Below are 15310 nucleotides of genomic sequence, written 5' to 3' on the forward strand. Positions count from 1 at the left end.
AACATAAATTGTTTAACATAAAAAATATATCATTAAAAAATAGAATATTTGAAGTTTGTAATGATATATTTTTCGTAATGTATGCCTCTTATTAAGTTGGTCAAATTAACGACCTAGGTACACGTGCAAGACTTGTAAACTGAGATAGAGGGTGTACTACACTGCTCAAATGCGGCCGCACAAGTCAGTGATGTAACTGGTCGTACATGTCAGACCAAGCCGATACGTGTCCCTTCGATGCGACTGACCTTCTGTTGGTGCGACCGACCATAAAGTACTTACGCGATGGAGACTTCTGGTTGTGGCTTCGGTTGATTGTCACGACCAAGCATTCTAAAACTAGTGATAAATCAATTACCATCTTTTTCCAAATGACCAAGTATTTTTTACAGGAAAACAATACATATAGATGGAGTGATTGTCAAGGTTGCAAACCGACATAGCGTTGCAAGTTCACTGCAGCAGCAACCGACTAGGTCACTGGATCGCTGGCGGGGAAGGAAGGAAGCTCACCATGCCTACGATGCATGCCCAGCGGCGCCGCCGCAACTAGTCCCGGGATTTGGCTTCTCCTACCGCCCATTTGAACAGTTGCACCGGCTGCTCATGCCATTGCTCAGGCATGCGCGTTCTTTCCTCCGTAGTTGACTCCGTGAATATGATCTCTGCCATTAGCCCTAGCTCGAAATCAACGCGACGCTGCCAGTTGCTGACATCCCTTAGCATCTCTCCCTTGAGATCGACTTGCGCCTCCGCCAGGCGCAGCTCCTTGGAACTTCTGTCTAATCGATGCGACGCTTCCTTGATCCGATTTGCCCTTGCTGCCCACCACCTAAAATGCAGCCCTGGCATGTCCTTCGGCGCCACCGATCTGTGATTCCAGAGCAATGGATCCCCTCTAAAACACATGTGGGCTTCGCTCAAAGGCGGCAGTGCTGTGGGCCGCAGCGAGAGGGCAGCCCGCGGGATCCTGGGATCTAAGGGATTATCCATGGTGGGATCCTCCATGGCGGGATCCGGTGGGCGAGGTGGGGAGGCGATCCTAGGCGCTGGGAGAGCCCTACAAGGCTAAGATAAAGATAGTACTACTCCACTCCATCCATATTTGAATACAAAGGCCACCAACAGTAGCCCTGGCAAAAATTGATCATGCTGCCTGCGTCCTGGTTTATTGGCCCCCTTTTTTGTGCCACTTTTTATGACATGCATAAATATTATGTTACTTACAAATATGGTCAAAAATTGGCACAAAATACGAAGGAGGCCAATGGAAGTACTGGCACCCCATGATTTATCTACTCGCATGCGCGCAGTGGAGTAGTAATGTATTTCTTCCGCCCTCACGTCCACTGAATTTGAATGCGATGTATTAAGTGACCATCAATGAAATGAAGGACTTTACACGCGTCAAATTATCACATGGGGTGGATCTTCATACAAAAATGCGTCGCCCCGTGTACCCGCGTGTGCGTGCGAGGGAATGAGTGCGTGTGTGGCGTGCATGCACATCTTCGCTTCATGCATGTACCGCCAGTGTGGCTCCGAGAGGATGAGTACATTGGAAGCAGCAGTACGTCACTGTGATCAATCCACACAAGGAGGTCGCGACAATGCCTCCACATGTGCCACATAGCTTCATGAACTGTAAGAGAGACACTGTGTAGCGTGCCATTGGAATTCTAATTTACGTGTTTGCACATACTCGAAGTACTAGTAAGGTACACGTGCATTGCATGCATCAGATTTGGCAACCAAATTATGAATAAATACCACACTATAGCATGTAAGCTCTGAGTCATATATGCCTGATGTAGACCTTCATTTAATTCTTATAGTTCATCTCATTCAAAATAAATTAGTTTTTATAAAAGAGCTAGGGCCTCTTTGATTCGTAGGATTTCCAAAACGCGGGAATAGGAAAAACATGGGATTAGAGTGGAATGTCGTCTTGAATCCTACAGGATTGTACGAGTGTTTGATTGTGCATAGAAAAAACGCAGGATTCTTTCAAAGTGGTTTGAGTGGATGGGATGTTTCCTATGAAATCTAGTGCAAATGAATCCTATGGAAAAATTTCTATGGTTTACAATCCTACGAATCAAACAACCAAGATAGGAAAAATTCCTAAGGATTAGAATCCTCCAAAATTCCTTTGAGAATCCTTTGAATCAAAGAAGCCCTTAATCTATTTTATGATTCATGGAATTGTGCGTTGTAAAGCATAAAGTAAAAACAAATAATGGCAATTCAACTAGAAAAAAAGTTTGGGCAGTTATGATACGGAAGATTCTAGAACAAAGGAGAAGCACTTGTGTTTTGAGGTTTGTGCATTATGCTTAAGTTCAACCATGGAGTCTGCTAGATTGTACATGTGGCAAAATCCGGTGGGGGGCTAGAAGATGGTGCGAGGGGCCAAGTGGAGGGAGACTATGAAGGAGTGCACAAGTGCGAGATCGATATTTGAAGAGAGGGGGCGAGAACGTGCGCTGTTGCGCGCAGTGGCGGAGCCATGAAAAATAAATGAGCTAGGGGGCCAAGCATTGCTAATCCTTTACGAGGAGGGCCAATTCATCAACTTAAACCATTTTACCAGCAATTGTCTAATGATCACATTCATATTAGCCTCGATATATAGTGATGTTAGGGGGGGCAGGGCCCTTGCTGCCCCTGTCTTCGCCACTGTGCGCGCGTCTGAGAGATGAAGCGGAGGCATGGATGATGAGAGGGGGACGTTGGATATATAATTAATGTGGGTGTATTAGCTATGTAATCCTATATAGAGAGGTATAGATTGATCGATGTGGACGTGGGAAAGAGGGTGAGACCTCACTAGATATATAGATTGATCGGTTTGTGTGGAAAACTGTGAAAGACCTAGCTATATATACACACACATAGAGGAACATCGATCGTTGCGCATGCACGTGAGAGATAAAGAATGCCCGATATGATGGGGAGGGGGAGGTGTGTGTGTGTGCATGCATGGGAGACCGACCTGAAGAAAAAGATTGCATGTGTGCGATGGATAATGCCGACTGGTACTGTGTGTGCATGCATGCACGAGAGAAAGTTAATGGTACAATTATAAAGAGAAGATGACTGTGTGGGTGTAAAAGACTAGGTGACGTCATAATCAATGTAAAGTAGAATTCAAATATTTGAATAAGAGATCATGATGTTTGAAACCCATGCATGCATGAATATAACTGAGATATGCGTGGTGTGGTTTGGAAACGAGCATGTTGTACTGTATACACATTGAACAAGGTCAGACTGATTTGTATTTGAGATATCGATGGCAGACATCGTTTGGCCACATTGCATCCGTGCATGGACACACTATTCTAATTGGAGATGATGGGTGGCTTTCGCATCACATATCTATATCTATACCCCTATATATATTATATTTTATATTTTTTATATAGTGTGCGGATAACTTTAACTTTGAAAGATGGTCGTTGGATGAGGCCAATCCGATGGTGCAGAGATGGCAAATTTGAGCACAACTGGCCGTTGGATATCATCTAGATTCCACCAGATTTTGCCACATGTACAATCTAGAAGACTCCATGGTTGAACTTAAGCATAATGCACAAACCTCAAAACACAAGCACTTCTTCTTTGTTCTAGAATCTTCCGTATCAGAATTGCCCAAATGTTTTTCTACATGATTTGCCATTATTTGTTTTTACTTTATGCCTTACAACGCACAATTCCATGAATCTTAAAATAGATTAGCTTTCTTATAAAAACTAGATGATTTTGAATGAAATGAACTATAAGAATTAAACGAACATCTACATCATGCATATATGACTCAAAGCTTACATGCTATAATGTGGTATTTATTCATAATTTGGTTGCCAAATCTCATGCGTGCAATGCACGTGTACCTTACTAGTCTAAATGGTGTTTGTGTGTGTGTGTTGTGCTTGTTAAACACATTGTACGTAGTATATCATACATGGTTTAGATTCCGAACATCTAGCTAGAGCATACATGTACTATGATTTGAATTCAACATAAAATCTATACATATATTTGAATTTGAGATCGTATGTACATGTAGTTCGTATTTATATAGGAATTTACTTCTCCTATATTCATGTCATGTGTTGTGAAGATAATATTTAGATGGTTGTATAACTAACCCGAGTACAATCCCATTCAAACAGGGAAAATGTACTCAAATTTAGTCCATATGCTAGACAACACACATTGTTTTTTTATTGTTGAGGGAAGTGCAAATTGTTTTGGTACTGTACACGTTATGTTTGTTGTCCTGATTTTTTTAGTTTTTTTGTTGTATTTGAATGCATTTCTAGTAATATAGTAAAACGGGACATAGCTCTCTCTAGTGATGAGGTGCGAATTGTCTTTTTTTGGGTACACGTTAAGCTTGTTCTCCCGAAATTTCAAGCCGTGCCTTGTTATGCCGAAATTTCAAGCTAGCGTCTCTGTCTATCGTGCTGCGAAACTCCCGCCTCTTCAACCCGCGCCTTGTTACCCCGAAATATTTAAGATATATCTTTGTCTCGTTGTGCTCCGACAACTCCCTCCATCTCAACCCGCGCCTTGCTATTCCAAAATTACAACGCATGCGAAAACTCCCACCTCCTGTGAAATCCCGACACGGGAAATACCCGTGATACCCCTGAACCGAAAGAACCGCCTAGCTCAAATCGGTGGGGGTAATTTCATAACTTACCCCACATTTCGGACAAACGCATCCCTAAGCCATGGGTCCCCACTCCCATCCCATCCGCCCACCCATTCGTACACCAAGGTCGTGAAAACCCGCGAAGCCCCACACCCTCCTCCGTCCGCCACCCAGCCGGTGCCTCTTCCCCGACGACATCGTCCACAGCAACACCTCGACGTCCCTCATCCACCGTACCGGATGAGGATCCGTCATCGATCTCGTCGTCCCGCCAGTTCAGCCACCCCGTCCTCCACCTCCAAGGAGCTGCCCCGATGTTCCCCTCGTCTTTCGTGCCACCTCCAGTCCCACACCACCGTCTTCACCTACACCACCGGAAGAGCATCATCATCACCGTTTCCTCGGAAGAAGCTGAGGCCTAATCGGCGCCACCAAAGAGGTTGTACACTAATCGCCGCATTTTCTTCTTGATTCGATCTCACGGTGCTGCCGGCGCTCGGTCCCGAGCCTCCACGGCGCGGCTCCATCCACGGCGGCGTCGCCGGCAACTTCCTCCATGGCGTCGCTCCCTCGGCGGTGACGTCCCCATCAGTAGGAGCTGCTGCTGCTTTAGCTCTTGCTCGCGCTGCTGCTCTGCTCTTGCTCTCGGTCCCCTGCTTGGTCTGCTCTTGCTCTTGCTCGCGCTGCTGCTCTCGCTCTTGCTCTTGATTGCGATGCTTCTCCGATTTAGCTACACTTCAGTTGACTGAATCGACTTTTGGGGCAGTCGATTTTCAGGGGGTGGGGGGCTCGCCGGAGTTAAGATAGAACCAGCCGCAGCGAGGAGGGGGGCTCGCCGGAGAGGTGCCCCACTATCTATCTTAGGGTTCAGGGTGGGGGCGGTGGTCGCCGGCGGTGGCGTGGGGATCGCCGGAGAAAAAGCTCGACACAGGGGGGCATAGAGGGATGGCCAGGGCAGCGACGGATCGGCGGCGGGGAGTGGTTTCGGGGCGGGCGGGGCGACGCACCGCCGCCCGCGGGCGATGGGGGCGGCTGTTTGGCCGGTGGTGGCTGGCGGCTCAGGTAGCCTGACCTGATGCTGCTACATGACCAGCTGCTGCTACACGACCAGCTGCCCCGGCTCTCGCACGCGCTGCTGCTGCTGCTACTGCTTTTCTGCTACTAGTGCGTCCAGTTTCGACAGTTAAGTTTAGTTTTGACAGTTAAATTCAGTTTCGACAGTTAATTTCAGAGATGAACGGCTGATATATTTTACATCTAGCACTTTGTGGTTATGTATTTTTGTGTCATCTATTGGAGATGCTATTAGAATTCCACTCAGGTTAACGTTGTCTCTCTTGTCCTGCTTCAGCCTCGGCGTCGTACAACTCACCGGAGCTGCTCCAACGATGAAACCCTCCATCACAGCGGAGCAGTACCCCGGGCTCCATCCCCAGGCGCCTAAGATCTTCTTCCCCTCCTCCGCCAAGTCAGCCGGATCATCCTCGCCGACCAACCCAATCACGCTGAGATCGACATGGCTTCGCCAAAGAGGTTGTACACTTGTTGCTTCTCTTTTTTACTCTACATGTTATATATATTGTCCACTGAGCACACGCAGTAACGTGAAATATGATTAGTTTCTCCTACTATATGACAAGAAGTGAGGTACCAGGCAACTTAGCTATCCGTGATGGACTCTCTTGAATGCCATTATTATTAATCTATGCACGTTTGAGCTTTGCATTTGTCGATGGGCCTGGGAGTTGAGCTAGTAGGGCAGTGTCCTGGGTCCAAGGTAATAGAAGTAGCACAAAAACATTATTTGAGTGTAGGCTTTTCCTTGCTCAAGCCTACCTACTAGAATCGCCAGTGCTTGAAAGGAAAAGTGAAGGAAAAACATAGGAATTGGAAAGTTTCCTATGGTACTACTATTCATGAATTTGGTTCAAAGGAATGGAGCAAAGGAAAACTGTAGGATTTGTTCCTTTAGTGTCTCCTTGAAAGAAAAACGTAGGAATTTTAATTTCCACTTGTCCTCCTTTTCAAATTCCTATTCATGAAGCACAAGACTAAGAGATAGTAGCATAATAGCATTATAACCGTACATTTTCTTGTGGTTTGACTTAATCTCACCTTGCTTCTTTGCATCCTGTGATCTTCCAATTCTTGTGAATCAAACACCCAGATTGGCATAAATCCTGTGTTTTTAAATTCTCTGTTTTGCACGTGCATTCCTATGCTATTCCTGTCTATTTCCTATCCCTGCATTGTTAGAATCCTCAAATTCAAACAAGCCCTTACACAATTACTTCTGTTACAGATATGTGTCAAAGAAAACCTTGTGTGGTTTGTCCTGCTCCTGCTGCGCTGTGTTCCACCCCAGCTCAGCTGCTCCAACGACGGAAGGGTTCACCACAGCAGGGATCCGCTCTCCAGACTGTCTTTCGCCGCCTCAGATCTTCTTCCCCGCCGCCGGCAGCCACGACAACTGCATTACCATCATCAACTGAGCAGATGACCTTGAGGACTACACGGGTCCGCAAGAGAGGTCGCACTCTTCCGTGTCTGCTTACGTTATGCATCGCTTAATATGATGACATGCTACTTTATCGTCGTGTTCACCTATTAGACTCCGAGTCAGGTCCAAACTAATGCTGAAACTTGAGTTTTTAAATGGTTGTGGGGTACATATTGGGGCAGCAATCAGTACTATCTGTCTACTATCTGGTTAATCTCGGGTGTCTACTATGAGTTTCATGTTGGGTGCAAACAAACATTAAAGGAGCCATTATCTGTATTTTTTAACTAAAGCTATTATCTGCCTGCTATCATTGGTTTTGGGTCTATCCACAGTTTGCTACCATCACTCTGGATTTGTGCATGCACTCCTTACATAATCTCACTATGTTTTATTCCTATGCATGTCAGTTATTGTACACAATGGAACTGAACATGTAGAGCAAAAGAGACGAGCCTTGCGTGGCAATAAAATTTCATGCAGACGTCGCTCCATGGTGGGCGCAAAGGCAGCCCCCCTCCACCCATTTCGGATCGTAATCAAGAGGAAGATAACTGTTCTGAGGGGGATTCAGAAGGAGAAGACCACTCCTATTTACCCCCTGAGGTCTTCGCTCTAACTTGGCATGCTGATGTTGGTAATATCATGCATATGGTGCCTTGCATTGCTTACTGGATACATCAAATATGTCATCTGCTTAGTTTAGACATGCTTTGTGTCAATGCCATCTGTTTAGTTTCTTTATCGTATATGTGAATCATGCAATGCCATCTTGTTTAGCCAGGCATCATATATGTGAATTTTGCAATGCCACCCTGGTTAGCCAGTCATCTTATATGTGAATTATATCATGCCATCATTTTTTATTACGTGTTAAATTTGTCAACAATTTTAGTACATTCAATTACTCTTCCTGTGCATCAGCCATTCGGCACGGTCATGGAAAAATCTGAAGTGGAAACAAGGTCTTCAGAGCAGACAATGCTATCTGACGAAGCGCATGTCTTGCTGGTTACGGATAGCTCCTCAGAGGAGGATTCAGAGACAGATGACCAGTCCTATTTCCCCCCCGAGGTGCATGCTCTAACTTGGCAGGGTTATGTTGCTCATATCGTGCGTATGGTATCTTGCATTGCTATGTCATTTGCTTAGTTTAGACATGCTTTGTGTGAATGCCACCTGTTTAGTGTCTAATTACCATATATGTGAATTATGCGATGCCATCTTGTTGCAAGACATTATATATGTGAATTATGCAATGCTATCTTGTTGCAAGGCATTATATATGTGAATTATGCAATGCCATGCTGTTTAGCCAAGCGTCATATATGTGAATTATATCATGCCGTCCTTTTTTTGTATTTCTCGTTGCATTTGTCGACAATGTTTGTATATTCAACTGCTCTTCCTGTGCATCAGCCATTTGAATTGGTGATGGAGAAATCTGGAGTGAAAACAAGGTCTTCAGAGCAGACAATGCTACCTGCTGAAGCAGATATCTTGCTGGTTACAGATAGCTCTTCAGAGGAGGATTCAGAGGCAGATGACCAGTCCTATTATCCCCCTGAGGTGTATGCTCAAACTTGGCAGGGTTATATTACTCATATCATGCATATGTTGTATTGCAATGCTTAGTTTTTACATCATATGCACAATATTGAATGCCATCTCCTTAGTTGACACATCATATATGCGATTGCCCTCTGCTCACTTGCTTAGTATATAAATCATATATTTGAATTATATCATGCCAAGATGTTTACATAGACAGCATGTATCTGAATTATGGCATGCCAACCCATTTTCTAAAGACATAATATAGTTATATCATCTCATCCTATTTACATAGTCATCATATTTTGAATTATGTCATTCTATCCTATTTAGTTAGCCATTATACATTTGAAATTGTGTCATGCTATCCTGTTTAATTAGCCATCATATATGTGAAATTATGTCCCGGTATTTTGTTTGGTTAGACAACATAAATGTGAATTATTTCATGCCCTGTTTTCTTCCCTACTATCCATTGCACCTGTCTATCTTACAATGTCTGTACATTCAATTACTTTTCTTGTTGATTAGCCATTTCAATTGGAGGGGGTGATGGCAGTATCTGTGGGAGTAAAAACACGGTCTTCAGAAAAGATTGTGCTACCTGTCGATGCAGATAGAACCACGGTTGTACTTGCCCAAGAACCAGCCCCACCACACATAACTCAGACTCATGCAGATTGTACCCCTACCCAGTTGGACAGAGAACCAGCTACACCCCTTCTAACCCCAACCCCAGCAGATAGTAACCCAGTTCCAGTTGACACAGCACCGTCTCCACCACAGAGCACCCAAACACGAGCAGTTAGTAAGGCAACTGCAGTACCCAAAGCACGAGGCCCACCACTCCGAACCCCAAGTCAACGCTTAAAGCAGGTCAGGTTCCATAGCTATGGTTCATACTACTTTGCTCTTGCATCACTGTATTTACTCATACCAACTAATTTCAAATTGAAGGATGCAATTGAAACTCCAATGGCGCAACAGGTATGTTTTAAACCTGTTTCTTTAACATGTTTGCTGTTGTAACTTGCTCTATGTTGATTCCAGTTTCAATTGAATAAACATTTATGTTCTCATGCCATGCACATTACAAGTGTTTTTATTGCTGTGTAGTTTCCCACACTTATATTCTGTCTATGCTGCTTTGTCTTAAATAGATATGATTAAAACTGTATCTATCTTGATTTGGCAACATAAACTAGAATGATATAGACCACACAGTGACCATACTACATAGATATATGTTTGTTTCATGCTGTTATCCTGTCCACCTTACTGCTGAACTGGTTTACCAAAATGATTTTCATATGCTACATTGTAAACCTGTGATGTGTTTGTTTGTTTCTCTTTTAGAACGCGGATGAAATATTGGAGAAGAGTACCCTGTTATGCAATGGTAAAGGAAGTAATGCAGATATGGTTCAAAGATAGTGAGACATCCATGTTGGTCTCCAAGAAAGCTGATAAGAACTATGTTGAAGACACTGAGACGACCCCAAAGTCCTGTCTTGATGTAGTGTTCGAGTTACTGGCTACTACTGCTGGCACCAGCTCTTCGAACTCGCTGCCTGAATCAGTTCGGCTTCTTGAGTCTCGACTTCAAGTTGAAAGCCATTGATCAGATGTTATGCGACAGGAAGCCGTAGGACTGAGGAAGTCCCTGCAGAATTCAGATGCATACTTTCTGGTGCAACAGCAAGTGCTGGAGGATTTAAGCGCCAAACAAGAGAAAGTTAATAAGGTTGCTAAGCATCTTGCCAGCATTATGGGTACCCAGGATATTGTTTCTTGAGATCTTCTGAAGTGCTTTCAGTTCTGGACTTGTTTTGCTGCAGCGTTTATTTGCACTGGTTGCCAACTTTGACAACCAGTGTATATGATATGCTGCTTTGTTCCCTATATTTGCACTGGTGGCTAACTTTGATGCCCAGTGAATGTAATATGTGCAATAGCCGTGATAGCCTAGTGTAAGTTTCTTGCTTATTTATTTCCTTGTTTTCTTGTTTATTTGTTTGCTTGTAGTCAGTGCAGTTCTTTTTTCGCGGTTTGCTAGTGGCCACAATAACCTATTTTTTAAAACAAGGCTACAATAACCATGGGCTACATATTTACTGTAGTTACTATGGGCCTCCTACGGGCCGTAGAAAGAATGGGCCTTCTACGGGCCGTAGCATCAATGGGCCTTCTACGTGCCGTTTGATCGGTAGGCCAAACATGGGCCAATAACAGACCGCATTATGTGTCGTAAACGGGCTAGATTTGGAATCGTCCGTTCATGGGCCGACAATAGTAGGCCGTCGTTAATCGGTCGTATTTGACGACGTTATGAAAACGGCCCAACGGAGTAATGGGCCGCAAATGGGCCGATTGTAACCGCGGGCTGAATTTGGCCCACAGGCAGAAAAGACCAATGACGGGCCGTAAGTAACCGAATGCTGGATATGAGCCCAAGAATAAATGGGCCCTGAGAAGGCCGAAAGATAACATGGGTTGGAAATGGCCCAATGGAATAATTGGCCGTTAATGGGTATAAAGGGGTACACTGTTCATTGCGGGCCAGATTCACCAGGGGCCATTAATGGGCCAAGAGTTACAAATGGTCTCGTATGGGCCGAAAGACATCATGGGCCATACATGGGCCGAAAGTTACAATGGGCTGGAATCATATTGGAAGGCCCAGATGAAGCTACTGGGCTTAATTCGGATAGGCTGTAAAGGGCCATGAGTTAGCGGGCCGCAAATGAGCTATATACGAACATGCCGTTAACAGGCTTTCCGTGGGCCGGCCCATTACCTTTTTACCAAGTTAAACGGGCCGGCCCTTTCACCGGAATGGGCCTCTATTGGGCCGTGCCACATGTCAACGTATCATAGGCGCCTCCTGTCCAATGAATGGATGACATCTGTCCCAACGGTGAGCCAACACGTGTTTCCTCCGGCCAATGAGAATTTTACACGTGGAAATCCTCATTGGTCCGGGCTGTTAGCGGGTTATCGGATCCAAAACCGGACCCGATAGCTTAACGGCGTCCCGCTATGGTGGATGCCACATGTCGGTCACCCTTGACGAAAGCACTTCCATGACGCGCGATTTATCGTCATGGAAGTGGACACTTCCGTGATGATAATTTTGGTAATGTCACGGAACACTTCTACGACAGCACAGGTATGACTATCTTGATTCTGTCATAAATTTTTCATGGATGTACATGTATGACAGAAAACATGACCTACTGTGACAAACACGTATCATCATGGAAGTGTATTTTTCTTGTAGTGGTGGTAGGGTAATCCTGTTCTCGAAGTCATGTTACTAGACCATGACGAACCTACGAACTATGAGGAAGCGACGATGAGCCCAGATTCCGATAAATGGCTTGAGGCCATGAAATCTGATAAAGGATTCATCTATGAGAACGAAGTATGGACTTTGATTGACTTGCCCCATGATCGGCGAGCCATTGAGAATAAATGGATCTTCAAGAGAAAGATGGACGCTGAGAGCAGTGTTACTATCTACAAAGCTCAAATTGTCGCAAAAGGTTTTCGACAAGTTCAAGGTGTTGACTATGATCAGATTTTCTCACTCGTATGGATGCTTAAAGTCTATCCAAATCATGTTAGCAATTGCCGCATTTTATGAAATCTGGCAAATGGATGTCAAAATTGCATTACTTAATGGATTTATTAAAGAAGAGTTGTATATGATGCAACCAGAAGGTTTTCTCAATCCTAAAGGTGCTAATAAAGTATTCAAGCTCCAGCGATCCATCTATGGACTGGTGCAAGCATCTCTGAGTTGGAATATACGCTTTGACGAGTTGATCAAAGCATATAGTTTTATACAGACTTGCGGTGAAGCCTGTATTTACAAGAAAGTGAGTGGGAGTTCTATATCATTTCTGATATTATATGTGGATGACATATTGCTGATTGGAAATGATATAGAATTTCTGGATAGCATAAAAGGATACTTGAATAAGAATTTTTCAATAAAAGACCTATGTAAAGCTACTTATGTATTGGGCATCAAGATCTATGGAGATAGATCGAGACGCTTAATAGGACTTTTACAAAGCACACACCTTGACAAGATTTTGAAGGAGTTCAAAATGGATCAATCAAAGAAGGAATTCTAGCCTGTATTGTAAGATGTGAAGTTGAGTAAGACTCAAAACCCGACCACGACAGAAGATAGAGAGAGAATGAAAGTCATTCCCTATGCCTCAGCCATAGGTTCTATAAAGTATGCCCTGCTGTGTGCCAGACCTATTGTATACCTTGCCATGAGTTTGGGAAGGGGTACAATAGTGATCTAGGAGTAGATCACTGGACAGCGGTAGAAATTATCCTTCTGAAACTAAAGAGGAGTAGGTAAATGTTTCTCGGTTATGGAGGTGACAAAGAGTTTGTCGTAAAGGGTTACGTTGATGCAAGCTTTTACACCGATCCATATGACTCTGAGTCTCAATCTGGATACGTATTGAAAGTGGGAGCAATTAACTAGAGTAGCTCCATGGAGAGCATTGTAGACATAGAAATTTGCAAAATACACACGGATCTGAATGTGCCAGACCCATTGACTAAACTTCTCTCACAAGGAAAACATGATCACACCTTAGTACTCTTTGGGTGTTAATCACATAGCGATGTGAACTAGATTATTGACTCTAGTAAATCCTTTGGGTGTTGGTCACATAGCGATGTGAACTGTGGGTGTTAATCGCATAAAGATGTGAACTATTGGTGTTAAATCACATGGCGATGTGAACTAGATTATTGAATCTAGTGCAAGTGGGAGACTTAAGGAAATATGCCGTAGAGTCAATAATAAAGTTGTTATTTATATTTCCTTATATCATGATAAATGTTTATTATTCATGCTAGAATTGTATTAACTAGAAACTTGATACATAGGCAAAAACACCGTGTCCCTAGTAAGCCTCTACTAGACTAGCTCGTTAATCAAAGATGGTTAAGTTTCCTAAACATAGACATGTGTTGTCATTTGATGAAAAAGATCACATCATTAGCAGAATGATGTGATGGACAAGACCCATCCGTTAGCTTAGCATATTGATCGATCAGTTTTATTGCTACTGCTTTCTTCATGTCATATACAAATTCCTTTGACTATGAGATTATGCAACTCCCGAATACCAGAGGAACACCTTGTGTGCTATCAAATGTCACAACGTAACTGGGTGATTATAAAGATGCTCTACAGGTGTCTCCGAAGGTGTTTCTTGGGTTGGCATAGATCGAGATTAGGATTTGTCACTCCAAGTATCGGAGAGGTATCTCTGGGCCCTCTCGATAATGCACATCATGATAAGCCTTGCAAGCAATGTGACTAATGAGTTAGCTGCGGGATGATGTATTACGGAACGAGTAAAGAGACTTGCCAGTAACGATATTGAACTAGGTATGAAGATACCGATGATCGAATCTCGGGCAAGTAACATACCGATGACAAAGGGAATAATGTATGTTGTCGTTGCGGTTTGTCCGATAAAGATCTTCGTGGAATATGTAGGAACCATTATGAGCATCCAGGTTCCGCTGTTGGTTATTGATCGAAGATGTGTCTCGGTTATGTCTACATAGTTCTCGAACCAGTAGGATCCGCACGCTTAACGTTCGATGACGATTTGTATTATGAGTTATGTGTTTTGGTGACCGAAGATTGTTCGGTGTCCCGGTTGGGATCACAGACATAACGAGGAGTCTCGAAATGGTCGAGAGGTAAATATTGATATATTGGATGATAGTATTCGGACACCGGTATGGTTTCAGATATTTATCGGAGTACATAGGGGTTACCAGAACCCCCCAGGGAAAGTAATGGGCCAACATGGGCCATAGGGGAGAGAGAGGGCAGCCCACAAGGGGTGGCGCGCCCCCCTGGGCATTCCGAATTGGATAAGGGGAGGGGGCGCGGCCCCCTTTCCTTCTCCCTCTCCCTCTCCTTCCCCCTTTCCCCCTCCGAAAGAAGGAAGGGGGCGACTAGGACTAGGAGTCCAAGTCGGTTCCCCCCCACTTGGCGCGCCCGTAGGGCCGGCCTCCTCCCCTCTCCTCCTTTATATACGGGGGCAGGGGCACCCCAAAGAACATTAATTGTTCTCTTAGCCGTGTGCGGTGCCCCCCTCCACAGTTTACTCCTCCGGACATATTGGCGTAGTGCTTAGGTGAAGCCCTGCGCGGATCACATCACCATCACCATCACCATGCGGTCGTGCATAAGAAACTCTCCCTCGACACTTTGCTAGATCAAGATTTCGAGGGACGTCATCGAGCTGAACGTGTGCAGAACTCGGAGGTGCCGCACGTTCGATGCTTGATCAGTTGGATCGCGAAGACGTTCGACTACATCAACCGCGTTAAACTAACGCTTCTGCTTTCGGTCTACGAGGGTATGTGGACACACTCCCCCCTCTCGTTGCTATGCATCTCCTAGATAGATCTTGCATGATCGTAGGTTTTTTTTTGAAATTGCATGCTACGTTCCCCACTAGTCATTGCATAATTTGGGTACATAAAGGAGACTACAGCACACCCACACTTCTTAAGCGAGGAAGTTTAGCAATTAA

This window comes from Triticum aestivum, chromosome 2D (assembly GCF_018294505.1).
Source record: "Triticum aestivum cultivar Chinese Spring chromosome 2D, IWGSC CS RefSeq v2.1, whole genome shotgun sequence".
NCBI lineage: Eukaryota > Viridiplantae > Streptophyta > Magnoliopsida > Poales > Poaceae > Triticum > Triticum aestivum.